The sequence below is a fragment of the Pristis pectinata genome, chromosome 42 (genome assembly GCF_009764475.1).
Source record: "Pristis pectinata isolate sPriPec2 chromosome 42, sPriPec2.1.pri, whole genome shotgun sequence".
In the NCBI taxonomy this organism is placed as follows: Eukaryota; Metazoa; Chordata; class Chondrichthyes; order Rhinopristiformes; family Pristidae; genus Pristis; species Pristis pectinata.
The window spans coordinates 980,764-1,001,493 of record NC_067445.1 but is presented as its reverse complement, the minus strand read 5'-3'; the positions used below and the strand labels follow the sequence as shown (position 1 = coordinate 1,001,493).

Genomic DNA, 20,730 nt, shown 5'->3' with positions numbered 1-20,730 from the left:
GATGTGTCCAAATCTGAGATCATACCTGGGGCGTGGAATTGGGTGAAAGGTGAGGCGCAAGTCGCTGTCTATTCCGCATCCATTGTTGCTCTGTGAGGGGAGCCCCTTTGGTTCCAGAGCCCTCACAGTAGCTGACTGAAGAAGGTTGATGGCGCCGGAGCATGGTAACACGTTGCAAGTTGCTCTCTACAGATCTACACATTGCCCTTACTATAATCATTCTACACTTTGAAATTTAAACTCTTTGTCACTAACTATACAGTTTTATGCACTTTGTACTCCTCAATGTGACTGCACTGCATTGTGTAATGAATTGACCTGTACGATTGGTTTGTAAGACAATCTTTTCACTGTACCTCGGTATAGGTGACAATAATAAACCAATACCTTGTGAGTCGGCAGATTTGAGGCATGCAGATGAGTCAACATTGATCTTAATGTTGACTCCTCTGCATGCCTCAAATCTGCCGACTCCGTTCACTGGCAATCACTACATTCCTCACCGTAGTTGCTTCACTGTGAATGTACAGTGTTGCAACTGGTGGGGTGTCGTTGCTGAGCTTCAAAACAAAAAAAAGTGCAGGAAATGCTGAGAGCCTGTGGGGAGAGGAACAAAGTTTCAGGTCAAACACCCTTCATCAGAACTGAAAAGGGAAAAGAAGATGCCTGCAAGATGCAGGAGAGGATTTTGAGCTGAAACGTGAACTCCTTTCTCTTCCCACAGATGTGGCCTCATCTGCGCAGTATTTCAGTATTTCCTGTGGCTGTTTTTTTTTGTTTCTGCAATATGAGTTATTTTTAAATTTTCACTTCCTATCACTTCTAACAATCACTCATCGCCTTCTGACACGAACCTGTGGGTCCAGAGAGTGTGAACAGCAGTGAGATCACCTCTCACTCACTGAACTCCAGAGAGTGTCTACCCACTGTGGGACAATGACTGGCTCTCAAGCGCAGCAAGGGAGGGTGAAAGCAGAACCACAATAGTGATAGTAGACTAGATAGTTCGGGGGCGGACAGTAGATTCTGTGGCCGCAAACCGTACTCCAGGATGGTGTGACGCCTCCCTGGTGCCAGGCTCGAGGATGCCCCTGAGCGGTTGCAGAACATTCTCCAGAGTGAGGGTAAGCGGCCAGAAGTTATTGCACACATTGGGACTAATGACACAAGCAGAAAAAGGCATGAGGTCCTGCACAGTGAATATCGGGAGTCAGGAAACAGGATAAAAAGGAGGACCTTAAGGGTAGTGATTTCTGTATTAGTCGTCGTGCCACGGCGAGTGAGGGGAAGAACAGAGCGATATGGCAGACAAATTAGCGGCTGAAGAGTAAATGCTGGGGGAAGGATTCAGGTGTTTGGACCACTGGGTCCTCTGTGGGACAGGGGTGACCTGTACAAGAGGGAACTGTTCCAGAGTCCAAAGATTTTTAGAAGGTCACCAACAATTATTCACTGTTTCCAACATGACTTCCTCCAGTATAACTCAGAAGAAGTCTACAGCTGAAAAGAATGCAGCCTTTGACAAAGCGCGGCATCAACAGGTGTTGATAAAACTTAAGTTAACGGGAACCAAAGGGAAGATACTGCAAGGATTAGACTTATCTCCCGCGCAGTGGGGAATTGTTGTAGTTGTCAGCTGTCCATCATCCCAGCCCCTGGACATCACTGCAGGATTTCTCCCCCAGGCACAGCCACATTCAACAGTTTCATCAACGATTTTCCTTCCATCACAAGTGGCGATGATCGCTGAAGACTTATTTATCTTCCTACTCCCGCAAATGAAGCATCTCATTGCTGCGTGCACCAATACATCCGGGGATGGATTGACCAATCACATGTAACGTTCCGGCAACAGAAGTTCCAGGCAATGACCGGCGCCGATAGGAGACGATCCAACCATCCAACATTGGCATTCCCTTGTTTTACCATCACTGAGTCCCCGCAGATCAAAACCCCGGGTGTTTCCATTGACCAGAAACTAAACTGGGCCAGCGACAGAAACATCGTGGCTATTGTGTGATCCGAGTGCTCTGGGGTATTAGTAGAAATCTCTCCTATTAGAGATTTGCCGGGAGTGTGACTTAATTTTGGGGTAAACTGTTTATCATTGAGTTTTGATTGATGCACAGCTGATGTGAGTTACAAGAAACTCTATTCACAGCTGATCAGCTGTTGCAGATGTCGACTCTCAGCTGAATAATTCCTCTGCGTTGTGTAAATGCAGTCTGTTAGAGGGTGGGGACATCAGGTGGACGGAACAGGAACTGCAACGGCGCACGCATTAAATTGACGACATCTGAAGCTGCGAAAGGTGAGACTCGCCGCATCAGCACAGTCAGGGGTTAAATTCCGAGTAAAAAATCATACAAAATTTTTCAAAAATTGAGTTTGGTAATGAGTGTGAGAGATTATTTCACTTCTTGAAAGCAGATCAGGGATATGTACAGATCAGGGATATGTACAGATCAGGCATCTGGAGGCATAAAGTTTCCTGTAGGCATATGGAATAGGGAGAGAGTGAGAGCTGGAAAATGCGTTGATCCGTTCACTGATTGACCGGGAAAAGATGAGGGATGAGAATTTTTTTTTTTTAATTTAAAAATTCAATGCACGGATCAACGCATTTTCCAGTCCTCACTCTCTCTCTATTCCAGATTCCTACAGGAAATTGTATGCCTACAGATGCCCGACATGTCCCGGATAATGTGCTCACACTGATGGACGTCCGTCTATTCACCACGAACTCGTGTCTATGATTACCCTGTAGAATATCTCTCCTCACACCCCCTCCATTCCCGACAGAGACTCTGTCCCCTTCTTTTGCAAGGACCAATGTCATGTCTTCATTAAGAGTCTCAGGCACTCTTCCTGTTTCACAGAAATATTCCTGTTTGTACCCTGAGCGTGCGCACTGGACGTTGGAATTCCCTCCACTGTCTCAGGCCACATTCCCTGTTCCCTCGGAGTTCAGCCTCCCATCGTTTTCCGATAATTCACCTCCAGTCCATGTACTCCAGTACCATCGCCAACGGGAGCGGCTTCTCTCTGTTACTCTTCCTATGTCCTTTGTCACTTCACGCACCCCAATTACATCACGTCGCAATCTTCGCTGTTCCAAAGGGAACAACATTTATAACGGAAGGGACATCATGGTGAATCTCCTCTGCAACCTCTCTCGCGAAATCTGGCCCTCCCTACAGTGTGGCGAACAGAACTCCACACAACCCTCCAGTGTGGGGCGACTCAAACTCGAACATGTTTGGAACAAAGCCACCCTGCTGTTAAGTTCCATGCACCGCCTCATGAAGGAGCTCCCCCGTCTGGATGCGTCACACCCTCATCTGCATTAGCTGTCACGTTAAAGGTCTCGGCACATAGAAACCAATGCTCCCCCACCCCCTTAATACCCATTAAAATGCACCTGTGCAAGTCAGGGGTGAAATTAACGCACCGATGTCAGTCTCGCCCCGGTCCGTCCGCCCTTTAGAATCCAGCGTCGGGTACAAACAGCCCATAAATACTGCGGTTGCTGGAAATTGGACATGACAGAAAAACATTCTCTCGAACTCAACAGGTCACGCAGCGCCCGTGGAGAGTGAAGACAGAAGTGTCAGGTCAATACCCTCGGACAGCAGACGGATCATCAGCTCAGACCCACCAACCGATCTCAGTCTCTCCCACCTGCTGACACTCGGGTGCTAGGGGAAGAAATACCGCAGTTCTCATCCGCTCTGGACAGTATGTGACTCCAGCCCACACCAAATGGGGTTACTGCCGTCTGAAGCGGCCCGTCAAGCCCGTCGGATGGATCATAAAGGAAGAGGAGAGTGAAACAGGCCCGGAAGCCCAGCCAGGGCCACGCTGCAGTCCCCCTCATCGTCATCATTGGCTGGGCACTGGGTCAGGATCCTGGAGCCCCGTTACTGAGAACCCAGTGCGAGCTCCCTCACCACACAGGGCGCAGCGGCCCAGGGAAGTCGCCCGGAACCACCTTCTCCAGGGCAGCTGGGGAACGTCAGGCACCGCAGTCCCTGCTGTTGATGCCCGCAGTCAGAGACTGACAGAAAACTGGGAGGTCTGGGGGTGTGGGGACGGAGTGAGCAAGCCCTGTCCCGCCCTGAGTGAGACACCCTCCGTCCGACTGCACGCCGGAGTTCAGGGTGAACGGTCGTCCAGCTGAAACGTTAACACTTTTTCTCGCTCCACAGACGCTGCCTGACCTGCTGAGTGTTTCAGGCAGTTTCTATTTGTATTTCAGGATCAGTCGTGTTTCTCTGACTCCGGGATCGGTGCAGTCCCCGTCTGTCCTGGGATCCACTGATCACATCCGACGGCCGATATCCTTCTGTCTGCCCAGCCGTGGGGAAAGTGGTTGTCGTGGCCGAATGGTGAAGGCGTTGGACTAGAAATGCATTGGGGTTTCCCCGCGCAGGTTCGAATCCTGCCGACTACGTGTTTCCAGCATTTTCCGTATTATATTGTCCGTGCACCGCGGATCCAAAACGTTGATGCAGATAGAGAAAAACCGGTTCCGAAAACCAGTCCATCGTCGCCGCATCCCAACCCGGGAATGAATCATTCCTCAACACACACGAAATGCTCCGGGGAGAAATAAACAGTCAACTTTTCAGGCCGGGACCTTTCACCAGGACTGACATTCATCCCCGCTTCCTTCAGGGTGTCTCTGTGGCGCAATCGGTCAACTCGTTCGGCTGTTAACCGAAAGGTTGGTGTTTCGAGCCCACCCAGGGACGCTGGCGATCCGGCAGCTTTTGCTGTGCGTGTCATTGTCAGCTGGGTAAAACTGCGCTGTCCGGAGGCGGCCGCGCCCTGCCTCTGCCTCACTGAGCTCAGTGGGAGCCATCTCTGCGGGTTTTCTGGTCCGGGAGCCCCGGTGTTTCGCTTCCCTTTCACCAGTATGTGTGCGCTTCCTCCGGCGATATCCTTCGAACTGACGGACTTGCCAGGACTACTACCGTGTTTTGATTTAATTTTGGCTCTTCGATCATTCAGTTGGTATGTAAATGGTTTCGGCCCACGGGGTTTGGGGAGAGAAGGGACAGGGGATTGATCAACCATGATCGCACTGAATGGTGAAGGGCCGAATGGACGGTGGCAGCCCTATTAGCCATGTTCCAATGTCTACGTCTTCTGCTCAATGGGTGAGACACTGCAAGCAGCGTAGTTTTGAAATTACGGAGTGGCCGTGGGTATGTAGCTCAGTGGGGGCACGCATGCTTTGCATGTATGAGGTCCCGTGTTCAATCCCCGGCATCTCCACGCTGATGACCTTGAATTTTCAACAACACCCGGTGCAAGAACCTGAAGAGTATTTCGACTGACCCCAGAACGTATCGGGAGTAAAATCCAAACCTGAGGTGGGCTTGAGACACAGAGAGCTGGGAAAATGACATCTAACATGGATAACTCACCTCTAATATGTCCATTGCCAACTGCCAGAGATGCGCCTCTTAATCTTACATTGTCCAATACCAGAGAACATGCACAAGGTGAGAGAGGTAAGTGCAGAGGAGATGTAAGGGGCATTTTTTAAACAGTGTTGTGTGTGCGTAGGAATGCACTGCCTGGAGTGGTGTTGATGGCAGAAACGAAAGGGGCGTTCAACAGGCTCTTATACAGGCCCATAGATGTGCAGGAAATTGAAGGATGTGAACATTGTGCAGACAGAAGGGATTAGTTTAGTTGGGCATTTGATTACTAATTTAAATAGTTCGGCACATCATTGTGGGCCGAAAGGCCTGTTCCTGTGCTATACGGTTCCATGTTCTATGTTGGAGGATCTCAGCAGGTCAAGTTTCATCTGTGAGAGGAAAGGAATTGTTGAAGTTTCGGGTCGACAACCTGCTTCAGGAGGGTCACAAAGAGACAAAGTGAGCAGCCGGCCCTTCAACACTGAAGGAAATCTGACATTTATTGAGTTATAGTGATAGGTGTGGGAAGTTAATGAGACCTCGGAATTGGGCAAATTGAGCCACCACCGGGTGTGGGTGAATTCTTTGTGTGGTGTCTCGCAGGGTGACTAAAGTATCGCCCGGTCATCCCCCACGGCAGCACAGACTGTGCCCTCTGCTCTGTACATTCACATTTGACCCAGAGAAGGCGGAAGAGACACGGATGAAGAGAAACAGAATGTCCGACAGCAGGGCCGCAGGAACAGGGTGAATTATATAATGTCAAACGCGGTTATTGCTGAAATGTTGGGAACGGGGATCCGACCGGGACAGAGTATAGACAACACAGGGATGGTAACGGAATGGGAGAAGCAGTAAGGAACAAAAGGAAGAGGAGGAGGGAGAGGGAGAGAGAGCGCGGAGAGAGACAACGGGGAGAGAGAGTGGTGAGAGAGAGAGTGGTGAGAGAGAAGAGGAGGGAAGAGAAAGAGAAAGGGAGAGGGGAGAGAGAGAGGGAGAGAGAGGGAGAGAGGGGCAGAGAGAGTGGGGGAGAGAGGGAAGAGAGAGAGAGGAAGGGGAGAGGGAGGGGGAGAGAGAGATAAAATATAGAGGGGGAGAGAGAGGGGGCAGAGAGAGGGGGAGAGAGAGGGGGCAGAGAGAGGGGGAGAGGGAGAGATTATGGGAAAGAATAAAGTAGTAAGTGAGGGGGAAGTAAAGAGACACCAACAAAAAAAACACTATAAGTCGGAAAGGAACACGGCAAAAATGAATAAAAGAGGGAATACAGAAAGTTTCACTTTGCTTGTCTCACAGCAGAGGTCGCAGCGGAAGTGTGCTGGGCCCATAACCCAGAGGTCGATGGATCGAAACCATCCTCTGCTATTCTTCAGCTGAACATTTTACAACAGGACCCTGTCACGTCACACATTCATACAATGAACCTTTCACTTCTCCATGAATGAAAATCTCGCGTATCAGTATTAAAGATCCTTTCATTCCATTATTTTATGTGGACAGGTCCGGAGAGGAGAACGACATATTGTGCTTCGATATGGTTCTATACGCATTGCAGTCTGCTGTGAAAGCCTGAATTCTGCCGTAGAACAGAAAATGCTGGAAACACTCAGCAGGTCAGGCGGAAATCGAAAGCGAGTTATCGTTTCAGTGCCGGGACCTGTCAGTAGAACCGGGAAATAGAGAACAAGTGAAAGTTCAGCATCAGGGAAGTGGGGAGTGGGTCGTGGGGAGAACAAGGGGAATATCGCCGACAGGGTGAGACCAAACACATCACGTGACAGGGCTGTGGGACACACAGGACAGGCCGGCTTTACTCCTGGAGATTGGAAACATGGAGCCACAATTACAGACGAGTGACGGGATGAAATGTCCAGTTACGGGACAGGGGTAAGGGCTATGGAGACGGTCCGAGGAAAGGTTTTTCTCCAAAGAGTGGTTGGTGTCTCGAAAGCACGACCTGAGGGGGCGTCCAAGGCAGGAACTCGCACAACATCGATGAATTGTCCAGAGGAACATTTAAATCGCTAAGGCGGAGCGTTTGTGGGACAAGGGCTGGACAACGGGTTTAGCACAGTCGGGAATGTTATGGTCGGTAGGGTCATGCCGGGCCGAATGGCCTGTGACGCTATGACCCTGTATTACTCCTGACAGTGCAGAAGCACCGGGTGTAGTCCGTGTCGGAACGGAGGAGGAGTGAGGGAAAGATTGCACGGGGTAAACCTAGACAGGGAGCGAAGGCGAGGGAGGGTTAACAGACTGACGTCACTCAGTGTCAACAAGTCATCTGGGACATTGGTATCATAGAGCACAGAACAGTACAGCACAGGAACAGGCCCTTCGGCCCACCACGTCTGTGCCGAACTCGATGCCGAATTAGACGAAACTCTTCTGCCTGTACTTGATCCATATCCCTCAACTCCCTGCAGATTCATGTGTCTATCTAACAGCCTCTTAAAGTTTACTGTCGTGACCGCTTTCACCTCTACACCTGACGGCCCAATCCAGGCACCGATCGCTCTCTGTAACACACTTGCCACATATATTTCCTTTAAGCTCCAACACTTACGTGAAGTGCATGCCCTCTAGTATCTTACATTTCAACCCTGGGAAAATATTCAGACTCACTGCCCTATCTATGTCTCTCATAGTTTTACGAACCTCTATCAGATCTTCCCTCAGCCCCTGACGGTCCAGAGAAAACAACCCACGTTAGTCCAACCTCTCCTAAAACTTTATAACCTCCAATCCAGGCAACATCCTTGTAAACGCTTCTGCACAGTTTCCAAAGCCTCCACATCCTTCCTGTAATGAGGCGACCGCAAGTGTCATAGTTTGTTGTGGGAATCTGGGATAGAGTGAGGGCAGGAAACTGCACTGCTCCATTCATCGATATCCCGAGTAAAGGGTGAGGGAGGGGAATTGCTTCCCTGGCCCATTGACCTGCTCACAGGCAACAATAATTAATGAAACAGCAATGGGATCTCTATTACACTCACCCACCAAACTACATGAATGCAGCAAGTTAGCCTGAGTAGACCACCGGGTCACTCCACTTCTGTACAGGGCGATAACTTGTCGGTTTTAGTGTTCAAAAATTCACTACTATTTCCTATTAGCTTTGGAAATAATCATCTCCCCGTCGGGGAATTGAACCGCGGTCTCCCGCGTGACAGGCGGGGATACTGACCACTATACTAACGAGGAAGAGATGGAACGATGTAGCCCATCTTTTGTCAGGGTACAGGAGGGCTCACAGGATCACACTCATGTTAGTTCATTGATTGTAAAACCGGCGCCTTTCAGACGTCCACCTCACTGTGTGACCGGAGGGGTCTCAGGATCTCCAGCGATTCAGTCACTTGTTTTGCTTAAGGACAGGCCGAAGGTGGGGTTCGCATTTGGGGTCCATAGGTTGGGGTTGGAAATAACATTTATAATCAGGATTTATTTTCCCATTTGCTGATGTGAGAGGCAGGAAACGATGTGTCGCCCATCGACTATTTCAGGGGTCGGCTCTCACTTCAGTCCGATCCTGGGTGAATAATCACTGGGTGCTGTGTAGCTCCGGTCTGTTGGAGGGTGGCGACATCAATTGGACAGAACAGGGACTGCAGCAGAGTCAGGAATGACCCCTCAGAAAGCAGCTCGTGGACTGGTGATCGAATCGAAGAATCAGACAGCACTGGGGGCGGTTCAGTACCCGAATCTCCTGCAGTATCATGAAGCGATAGTGGTATAGTAGTGAGCATAACTGTCTTCCAAGCAGTTGACCCGGGTTCGATCCCCGGCCATCGCAGGTTGTAGAGTTTTAAAATCCTGATATCGGCATTGTCAGAAATGAACCTCTTACAGTTCAACGGTCTGTACAGAAGTGGAGTGGCCGAGTGGTCCACTCAGGCTAACTTGCTGCATTCATGTATTTTGATGGGTGAGTGTAATAGAGATCCCATTTCTGTTTCATTAAGTATTGTTTCCTGTGAGCAGGTCAATGGGCCAGGGAGGCAAATCCCCTCCCTCACCCTTCACTCGGGTAATCGATGAACGGACCAGTGCAGCTTCCTGCTCTCACTCTATCCCAGATTCCCACAACAAACTATGACACTCGCGGTCGCCTCATTACAGGAAGGATGTGGAGGCTTTGGAAACGGTGCAAAAGTGTTTACAAAGATGTTGCCTGGATTGGAAGTCCTAGGTTAAAAGGAGATGTTGGACGAACGTGGGTTGTTTTCTCTGGACCGTCAGGGGCTGAGGAAAGATCTGATAGAGGTTTGTAAAACTATGAGAGGCATAGATAGGGCAGTGAGTCAGAATATTTTTCCCAGGGTTGAAATGTAAAATACCAGGGGGCATGAACTTAACGTGAGTGTTGGAAGTTCACAGGAAATATATGTGGCAAGTGTGTTACAGAGAGCGATCGGTGCCTGGAATGGGCTACCAGGTGTAGAGGTGAAAGCGGACACGACAGTAACGTTTAAGAGGCTGTTAGATAGACACATGAATCTGCAGGGAGTGGAGGGACATAGATCAAGTCCAGGCAGAAGAGTTTCGTCTAATTCGGCATCTGGTTCGGCGCAGACGTGTTGCGCCGAAGGGCCTGTTCCTGTGCTGAACTGTTCTGTGCTCTAGATGACGTGTTCACTCTGGGTGACGTCAGTCTGTTCACCCTCTCCCCCACTTTTCCTTGTCTAGTTTACCCCGGTCAATCTTCCCCTCACTCCCCCTCCGTTCCGACACAGACTACACCCGGTGCTTCTACACTGACAGGAGTAATACTGGGTCACAGGGTCACAGCCCCTTCGGCCCAGCATATCCGTACCGACCATAACATTTCCGACTGTGCTAAACCTGTTGTCCAGCACTTGTCCCACAAACGCTCCGCCTTACTTATTTAAATGTTTCTCTGGACACTTCATCGATGTTGTGCGAGTTCCTGCCTGCGTTCCCCCCTCAGGTCGTGCGTTCGAAACACCAACCACTCTTTGGAGAAAACCTTTCCTCAGACCGTCTCCAAAGCACTTCCCCCTGTCGTGGAATTGGACATTTCAGTCCGTCACACATCAGTCATTGTGGCTCCGTGTTTCCCCTTTCCAGGGGTAAAGCCGGCCTGTCCTGTGTGTCCCACAGCCCCGTAATGTGATGTGTTTGGTCTTGCCCTGCAGGAGATGTTCCCCTCTTTCCCCCCACTGCCCACTGCCCACTTTCTCAGCTGTTCAACATTCACTTGTTCTCTCTCTCTCCCGGTTCTACTGACGGGTCCCGGCACTGAAACGATAATTCGCTTTCGATTTCCGCCTGACCTGCTGAGTGTTTCCAGCATTTTCTGTTCTACGGCAGAGCTCAAGCTTTCACAGCAGACTGCAATATGTATTGGACCATACCGAAGCACAATATGTTGTTCTCCTCTCCGGACCTGTCCACATAAAATGATGGAATGTAAGGACCTTTAAACGGGAGATTTTCGTTCTAAGTGAAGTGAAATGTACATTGTGTGAATGCGTGACTTGACAGCGTCCTGTGGTAAAATGTTCAGCTGAACAATAACAGAGGATGGTTTCGATCCATCGACCTCTGGGTTCTGGGCGCAGCCCGCTTCCGCTGCGCCCTCTGCTGTGAGACAAGCAAAGTGCAACTTTCCGTATTCCCTCCTTTATTCATTTTTGCCGTGTTTCTTTCCGACTTATACTGTTTCTCTTGTTGCTTCTCTTTACTTCCCCCTCACTTACTACTTTATCTCTTCCCATAATCTCTCTCTCCCTCTTTCACTCTCCCGCTCTCTTTCTCTTTTCTCTTTCTCTCCCCTTCTCTCTCTCTTCTCTCTCTCTCTCTCTCTCTCTCTCTCTCCCCCTCTCACTCCCTCTCCCTTTGTTCCTTACTCCCCGTCCCATCCCGTTACCAGCCCTGTGTTGTCTGTACTCTGTCCCGGTCGGATCCTCGTTCCCAACATTTCAGTTAACCATGTTTGACATTATTTAATTGACCCTGTTCCTGCGGCCCTGCTGTCGGACATTCTGTTTCTCTTCCTCCGTGTCTCTTCCGCCGTCTTTGGGTCAAACATGAATGTACAGAGCAGAGGGCACGGTCTGTGATGCTGTGTGGGATGACCCGGGTATACTTTAATCACCCTGCGAGACACCACACAAAGGCTTCACCTGCACGCGGTGAGGTCTCATGTCGTCCAATCCCGAGGTCTCATTAACTTCCCACACCTATCACTATAACTCAATAAATGTCAGATTTCCTTCAGTGTTGAACGACCGGCAGCTCAATTGGTCTCTTTGTGACCCTCCTGAAGCAGGTTGTCGACCCGAAACTTCGACAATTCCTTATGCCTCACAGATGAAGCTTGACCTGCTGAGTTCCTCCAACAGAGAACATGGAACCGTACAGCACAAGAACAGGCCCTTCGGCCCACGATGACGTGCCGAACTATTTAAATAAGTAATCAAATGCCCAACTAAACTAATCCCTTCTGTCTGCACAATGTTCACATCCTTCCATTTCCTGCACATCCATGGGCTTGTCAAAGAGCCTGTTGAACTCCCCTTTCATATTTGCCTCCAAAACCACCCCAGGCAGCGCATTCCACGCAACCACAACATTGTGTAAAAAAAATGCCCCGCACATCTCCTTTGAAATTACCTCTCTCACCTTAAGTGCATGGCCTCTGGCATTGGACAAGGTAAGATTAAAAGGTGCATCTCTGGCAGTTGGCGATGGACATATTGCAGGTGAGATCTTCATGTTAGATGTCTCTTTCCCAGCTCTTTGTGACTCGAGCCCACATCAGGTTTGGATTTTACTGCCCAGGTCCGTTCTGGGGTCAGTCGGAAGTCTCTTCAGGGACGTGCACCAGGGTTTTGTTCAAACTTCAAGGTCACCTGCGTGTAGATGCCGGGGATTGAACTCGAGACCTCATACATGCAAAGCATGCGTGCCCCCACTGAGCTACATTCCCCCGGACACTCCGTAATTTAAAAAGGACGCTGCTTGCTGTGTCTCACCCATTGATAAAAAGACGTAGACATTGGAACATAGCGAGTAGGGCTGCCACCGGCCATCCGGCCCTCACCATTCAGTGTGATCATGATTTATCAATCCCCTGTCCCGTTCTCTCCCCAGACCCCGTGGGCCGAAACCATTTAGTTTTCAAATGAATGATCGAAGAGCCAAAATTAAATCAAAACACGACAGTAGTCGCGACAAGTCCATCAGTTCCAAGGACATCGCCGGAGGAAGCACACACATCCCAGTGAAAGGGAAGTGGAACACCAGGGCTCCCTGATGTGAGACCCCGCAAGAAGGGCTCCCACTGAGCTCAGTGAGGCAGCAGCAGGGAGCTGCCGCCGCCGGACAGTGCAGTGTTACCCCGCTGACGAGAACACGCACAGCAAAAGCTGCCGGATCGCTAGCGTCCCTGGGTAGGCTCGAACCACCAACCTTTCGCTTTACAGCTGAACACGCTGACCGATTGCGCCACAGAGACACCCTGAAGGAAGCGGGGATGAATTCCAGTCCTGGTGAAAGGTTCCGGCCTGAAACGTCGACTGTTTATTTCTTCCCGGAGCATTTCGTGTGTGTTGAGAAATGATTCTCGGGTTGGGACGCGGGACGAGGGACTGCTGCTGGGAACCAGCTTTTCACAATCTACATCAATGTTTTCGATCCGGGGGTCACAGTTAATATAATACAGAAAATTCTGGAACCACGTAGTCGGCAGGATTCGAACCTGCGCGGGGAAACCCGAATGGATTTCTAGTCCATCGCCTTAATCACTCGGCCACGACTACCCCTCTCCCCACGGCTGGGCAGACAGAAGGACATCGGCCATCAGACACGATCCATGGATGCCGGGACGGACGGGGTCAGCAACGATCCCGGAGTCAGAGAAACAGGACTGATCCTGAACTACAAATAGCAACTGTCTGAAACACTCAGCAGGTCAGGCAGCATCTGTGGAGCGAGAAATGTTTCAGTCGATGACCTTTCACCCTGAAGTCCGTCGGGCAGTTGGACGGAGGGAGTGTCAGTCAGAGCGGGGCAGGGTTTCCTCACCCGTCACCACACCCCCAGACCTCCCAGTTTGCTCTCAGTCTCTGACCGTGGGCACCAGCAGCAGGGACAGCGGTTATTGTCATTCCCCAGCTGCCCTGGTAAAAGGTGGGGCAGGGCCGCCTCCCTGGACCTCTGCTCCCCGTGTGGTGAGGGAGCTCCCACTGGGCTCTCAGTAACCGGGTTCCAGGATCCTGACCCTGCGCCCAGACAGCGATGGCAATGGGGAGGAACTGCAGTGTGGCCTGGGCTGGGCAGCCATGCCGGTTTCACTCTCCTTCTCTTTCCTGATCCACCCGACGGGCTTGCCGGGCTTCGTCAGAGGGCAGTCACCAGGTAACTGCATTTGGTGTGGGCTGGAGGCACGTACAGACCAGAGCGGGTGAGGACGGCGGGTTTTCTTCCCCCAGCACCTGGGAGTCAGCAGGTGGGAGAGACTGAGATCGGTTGGCGGGGAAGAGCTGATGTTCCGTCTGCTGTCATAGGGCATCGACCTGACACTTCCGTCTTCTCTCTCCACGGGCGCTGCGTGACCTGCTGAGTTTTAGAGCACGTTTTGCTGTCATATCCAATTTACAGCAACCGCAGTATTTATGGGCTGTTTGGACCCGACGCTGGATATACAAGGGCGGACAAGGACCCGGGTGAAACTGACATCCGTGCATTAAATTCTCCCCTGACTTGCACAGGTGCATTTTAATGAGTATTAAGGGGGTGGAGGAGCCTTGGTTTCCATGTGCAGAGACCCTTAACGTGACAGCTTATGCAGATGAGTGTGTGACGCATCCAAACGGGGGAGCTCCTTCATGACGCGGTACATGGAACTTAACAGCAGGGTGGCTTTGTTCCAAACATGTTCGAGTTTGAGTCGGCCCACACTGGAGGGCTGTGTGGAGTTCTGTTCGCCACACTGTAGGGAGGGCCATATTTCGCGAGAGAGGTTGCGGAGGAGATTCACCAGGATGTCAATTCCCTTATAATGGTTGTTCCCTTTGGAATAACGGGGATTGCGACGTGATGTGATTGGGGTGCGTGAAGTGACAAAGGACATAGGAAGAGTAGACAGGGAGAAGCCGCTCCCGTTGGCGATGGGACTGGAACAGGAGTACACGGACTGGAGGTGAGTTATGGGAAAACGATTGGAGGTTGAACACCGAGGGAACAGGGGATGTGGCCTGAGACAGTAGAGAGAATTCCAACGTCCAGTGCGCACGCTCATGGTACAAACAGGAATATTCCTGTGGAACAGGGAGAGTGACTGAGACTCGGAATGAAGACATGACATTGGTCTGTACAGAGGAAGGGACAGAGTATCTGTCGGGAATGGAGGGGGTGTGAGGAGAGGATTCCACAGGGTAAACATAGACACGAGCGAGTGGTGAATGGACGGACGTCACTCACTGTGAGCACATCATCTGGGACATGCCTGGCATCTGTAGGCATACAGTTTCTTGTAGGTATCTGGAACAGAGAGAGAGTGAGGGCTGGAAAATGCGTTGATCCGTGCATTGATTTTTAAATTATAAGAAATAATTCTCATCCCTCATCTTATCCCGCTCAATCAATGAACGGATCAACGCATTTTCCAGCCCTCACTCTCTCTATTCCAAATGCCTGCAGGGAACTGTATGCCTCCAGATGCCCGAACTGTAGATATCCCTGATCTGCTTTCAAGAAGTGAAATAATCTCTCTTGCACTCATTACCAACCTCAATTTTTAGAAAAATGTTGTATGAATTTTTACTCGGAAATTAACCCCTGTCTGTGCTGACACGGCGAGTCTCATCTTTTGCAGTCCTCAATTTAAATGTGTCCGCCGTTGCAGTTCCTGTTCCGTCCACCTGATGGCCCCATCCTCCAACAGACTGCATTTACACAACGCAGAGGAATTATTCAGCTGAGAGTCGACATCTGCAACAGCTGATCAGCTGTGAATCGAGTTTCTGGTAACTCACATCAGCTGTGAATCAATCAAAACTCCAGCTTTACGATGATGAACAGTTTACCCCAAAATTAAGTCACACTCCCGGCAAGTCTCCAAGAGGCGAGATTTCTACTAATACCCCAGAGCACTCGGATCACACAACAGCCACGATGTTTCTGTCGCTGGCCCAGTTTAGTTTCTGGTCAATGGAAACACCCGGGGTTTTGATGTTCGGGGACTCAGTGATGGTAAAACAAGGGAATGCCGGTGTTGGATGGTTGGACCCTCTCCTCTCGGTGCCGGTCATTGCCAGAACGTAACCTGTTATTGGTCAATCTATCCCCGGATGTTTGGTGCACGCAGCAATGGGATGCTTCAAATGCGGGGAGTGGGAAGATAAATAAGTCGTCAGCGATCATCGCCACTTGTGATGGAAGGAAAATCGTTGATGAAACAGCTGAATTTGGCTGAGCCTGGAGGAGAAATCCTGCAGTGATGTCCTGGGGCTGGGATGACGGACAGTTGACAACTACAACAGTTTTTCACTGCGCGGGAGATAACTCTGACCCTTTCAGTATCTTCCCTTTGGTTCCCGTTAACTTCAGTGTTATCAACACTTGTTGATGCCGCGCTTTGTCAAAGGCTGCATTGTTTTCAACTGTAGACACCCTCTGAGTTGTACTGGAGGAAGTCCTGTTGGAAACAGTGAATAATTGTTGGTGACGTTCCAAAATCTTTGGATCTGGAACAGTTAACGCTTGTACAGGTCACCTCTGTCCCATAGAGATCCCAGTGATCCAAACACCTGAATCCCTCCCCCTGCATTAAATCTTCAGCTGCGAATTTGTCTGCATTATCGCTCTGTTCTTCCTCTCAATTGTCTTGGCACGACGAGTAATACAGATATCGCTACCCTTAAGATCCTCCTTTTTATCCTGTTTCCTGAATCCCGATATACACTCTGCAGGACCTCATGACCTTTTCTGCCTCTGTCATTAGTCCCAATGTGTGCAATGACTTCTGGCTGCACACACACCCTCTTGAGAATATTCTTCAACCGGTCAGAGGTATCCCCGATCCTGGCACCAGGGAGGCATCACACTATCCCAGAGTACGGTTTGCGTCCACAAAATCTCCTGTCTGCCCCCGAACTATCTAGTCAACTATCACTATTGTTGACACCTTTCACCCTTCCTTGCAGCCCTTCAGAGCCAGTCATCAATAAAATCAATACAAAGGAAGGCCATTGGGTCAGAAGAGGTGGAATCCTTATGGGAGGAGCTATGAAATAGCAAGGGTAAAAGGACAATGGTAGCGGTCATATATTGGCCCCCTAATAGAGGCCAGGAAGTGGACGATAAGTTGCAGTTTGAGATAGAAAAAGCATGCCAGAGTGACAGTGAAGATAATTATGGGGGATTTTAACATGAAGGTGGACTGGGAAATCCAGCAAGGCGGTGGAACTCAGGAGAGTGAGTTTGTGGAATGTCTAAGGGCTAATTTTCTGGAGCAACTTGTTGAAGAGCCCACCAGGGGATCGGCTGATTTGGATTGGGTGCTGTGTAATGAACTGGAGGTGATTAGGGTACCAAAGGTAAAGGAACCACTGGGAACCAGTGATCACAATATGATTGAGTTCAGTTTAAAGTTTGAGAAGGAGAAGCTGATAACTGGTGTATCAATATTTCAGTGCAACAAAGGAAATTGCAATGGTATGAGAGAAGAGTTGGCCGAAATTGATTGGAGGAGTAAGCTAGTTGGAGGGACGGCGGAGGAGAAATGGAAGGAATTTCTACAGGAAATAAGGAAAATAGAGGATAGATATATTCCAAGAAAAAAGAAGGTTCTGAATGGAAAAAAAGGAACAAATGTGGATAACGAGAGAGGTGAAGTTTAAAATAAAAGCAAAAGTAGTGGCGTACAAAGAAGCAGAAATTAGTGGGAAAACAGAAGACTGGGAAGCTTTAAAAAACCTGCAGAGAGAAACTAAGGTCATTAGGAGAGAAAAGATGAATTATGAAATGAAATTGGCGGATAAAATTCGAAAGGATACTAAGAGTGTTTTTTTTTAAATACATAAGGAGTAAAAGAGAGACACGGGTTGATATAGGACCAATTGATAACTGTGCAGGAGGTATTGTAATGGACTATAGAGAGATGGCAGAGGAATTGAATGAATATTTTGCATCGGTCTTCACCGTGGAGGACATCAGCAATGAGATGGTTATTCAGGAGTCTCACGAAATGGAACTGAGTTCAGTTAAGATTACTAGGGAGAAGGTGCTAGGAAAACTAAATGGGCTAAAGACTAGTAAGAGTCATGGACCGGATGAGGGGCATCCCCGGGTTCTGAAGGAGGTGGTTTTAGAGATAGCGGAGGCATTGGCGATAATTTTCCAGGAATCGATCGATTCCGGCATGGTTCCGGAGGACTGGAGGGTCGCAAATGCAGTTCCGTTGTATAGGAAAGGAGGGAGGCAGCATAAAGGAAATGACAGACCTATTAGTCTGAAGTCAGTGGTGGGAAAATTATTGAAATCATTCCTCAAGGATGGGGTTACGGAATACCTGGAGGTGCAAGGCAAGATAGGTCCGAGCCAACATGGTTTTGTGAAGGGAAGATCCTGCCTGGCCAACCTATTGGAGTTTTTTGAAGAAATAACAGGTAGGGTGGATAAGGGAGAGGCGGTAGATGTTGTCTATTTAGATTTTCAAAAGGCCTTCGATAAGGTGCCTAACAAGAGACGGATTAATAAGATGAGAGGTCATGGAATTAAAGGTAGTATAACAGAATGGGTGGAGCATTGGCTGGTTGGCAGGAAGCAAAGGGTGTAAATAAAAGGATCTCGTTCTGGTTGTTTATCGGTTGCGGGTGGGGTGCCGCAGGGGTCGGTGTTGGGACCGCTCCTTTTTATCTTGTACATCAACGATTTGGATAATGGAAGAAATGGTTTCTTCGCTAAGTTTGCGGATTACACCAAGATAGGTGGAGGAGTAGGGAGGTATTGAGGAGATTGGAAGGTTGCAGAGGGACCTAGACAGTTTAGGAGAATGGACAAGGAAATGACAGATGAGATTCAACGTTGAGAAATGTGCAGTTGTACACTTTGGAAGCAGAAATAAGTGGGCATATCATTATCTAGAAGGAGAGAAAATTCAAAGTACGGAAGTACAAAGGGACTTGGGGGTACTCGTGCAGGATACCTTAAAGGTTAACCACCAGGTTGGATCGGTGGCAAAGAAAGCGTATGCTATGTTGGCATTCATTTCGAGAGGTATAGTATATAAAAGTAAGGAAGTGTTGATGAGGCTCTACGTGGCACTAGTGAGGCCTCATTTGGAATATTGTACGCAGTTTTGGGCCCCACATCTTAGGAAGGATGTGCTGACGTTGGAGAGGGTTCAGAGGATATTTACGAGGATGATTCCAGGAATGAAAGGGCTTACGTATGCTGAGCGTTTGTCAGCTCTTGGACTGTGCTCACTGGAGTACAGAAGAATGAGAGGGGACCTCATAGCGACATTTAAAATGTTGATAGGAAATGACAGAGTAGATGTGGCTAGGCTGTTTCTCTTGGTGGGTGAGTCCAGGACCAGAGGGCACAATCTTAGAATTAGAGGGTACAGATTCAAAACAAATATGAGGAGAAATTTCTTTAGCCAGAAGGTGGTGAATTTGTGGAACTCCTTGCCACGTGCAGCAGTGGAGGCCAGATCAGTGGAGGCGTTCAAGGAAGAGATAGATAGCTATCTAAATAGTCGGGGTATCAAGGGATATGGGGATAAGGCCAGAAATTGGGATTAGAATAGTTTTTTTTTCTCCCCATTCCCTATTTCTTTTTCCCTTTTCCCTCGAGCAGACTCGATGGGCCGAATGGTCTGATTCTGCTCCTTTGTCTTGTGATCTTGTGATAATACCACAGTGAGTCGACACTCTTTGCAGTTCACTGAGTAAGAGGTGATCTCATTGCCCCTCACACTCTCTGGGCCGACGGGTTCATGTCAGAACCCGATGGATGATTTTTTAAAAACTGATAGCAAGTGAAAATCTAAAAATAACATATTGCAGCAACATAGAACAGCCACAGGAAATGCTGAAATACTGCGCAGATGAGGCCACATCTGTGGGAAGAGAAAGGAGTTCACATTTCAGGTCAAAATCCTCTCCTGTATATTGCAGGCATCTTCTGTTCCCTTTTCCGTTCTGACGAAGGGTGTTTGACCTGAAACTCTGTTCCTCTTCCCACAGAATCTCAGCATTCCCTGCATTTTGTTTTTGTTTTGCAGCTCAGCAAAGAGACCATTCGGCTCATGGCATCCGTGTCGTCCATAGATAATCAGTCGACTTTCATGAGCAACCAGGACCACTGCGCAGGAGAGAATTTCCAAAGTAGACTTGAACATGTAGTCGGGAGGTTAACTGGCCCTTTGAAATGCTCCTCGTGTGCGAGTGAGTGGGGGAGTTGATGGGAATGTTGTGAGAATAAAATGAGATCAGTGTAAACCGGTGATTAATTTGTGAATCCAGTGTGTTGAATGTTCAGTTTCTGTGCTGCGTGACTCCATGACCATGACCCTGTCACACAAGAGCTCAGATTGCAGTGACGAAGGAGAGCGTTTTATGAAGCTATTGGAAGCACTGTGATAATTCAGCTGTGAGGGAAAAAGAATGGAGAAGCGGAGGTTACTTTTGAGTCTCTGGACCAGAGAAAGCTTCAGGGAGAAGTAACGGCTGTTTACCGGCATTTATAAAACAGTTAAATTTTGCAAGTGGATGTTAATTCAAGGGAGAAAGAGAAGGAATCGGACATTATGGAGAGAGAGAGGGGGGAGAAAGAGAGAGAGAGAGGGAGAAAGAGGGTAAATGACGGTGAAGAAAATGAGCGGGGCATACGGGAGCAGGAGAGAGCACAGAAAGAGCTCAGAAAAATACTGTAAGCTCACAACAATTCACACAACATTTGCAGAAAGAGAAACGGACGGTGTTAATGCTCCCACGGAAATGCGTTGTCAGAACCGGGAAACAGGGGTAAAAGTTCGTATCAAGCTGAAAGGCGAGTGGGGAAGGGAGGTGTGGGACAAAGGGGGGATCTCTGGGATGGGGAGACCGGGCTGCGGACAGGATCAGCTCTTACTGTTGTTTCAGAACTCCGTTCACAACACGATTTCCACTTCCCTAAGTGACCATGTGCGGTCGGGAGCAGGACTGCAGATTTAATTGTAATGTTTCATACCATTTATTTCCAACGTTCAGAATCCGATTCAGCGGATATTTCGCCGGGTTCTTCAGTTTCTGTCGGAATTTGCTCTGAGTCACGGCGGTGGGAC

General features: G+C 49.2%; 3 non-coding genes across 3 annotated transcripts; 2 read left to right on the top strand and 1 right to left on the bottom strand.

Annotated features, from left to right (window-relative positions):
- The first annotated feature begins 4,371 nt into the window (after nt 1-4,371).
- trnas-aga (transfer RNA serine (anticodon AGA)) lies at nt 4,372-4,453 on the top strand. Its single transcript has one exon. It is a non-coding gene; the product is annotated as a tRNA-Ser (tRNA).
- Nucleotides 4,454-4,680: 227 nt separating this feature from the next.
- trnan-guu (transfer RNA asparagine (anticodon GUU)) lies at nt 4,681-4,754 on the top strand. The gene has a single exon. It is a non-coding gene; the product is annotated as a tRNA-Asn (tRNA).
- Nucleotides 4,755-13,134: 8,380 nt separating this feature from the next.
- On the bottom strand, nt 13,135-13,216 carry trnas-aga (transfer RNA serine (anticodon AGA)). The gene has a single exon. It is a non-coding gene; the product is annotated as a tRNA-Ser (tRNA).
- Between the last annotated feature and the right edge of the window lie 7,514 nt (nt 13,217-20,730).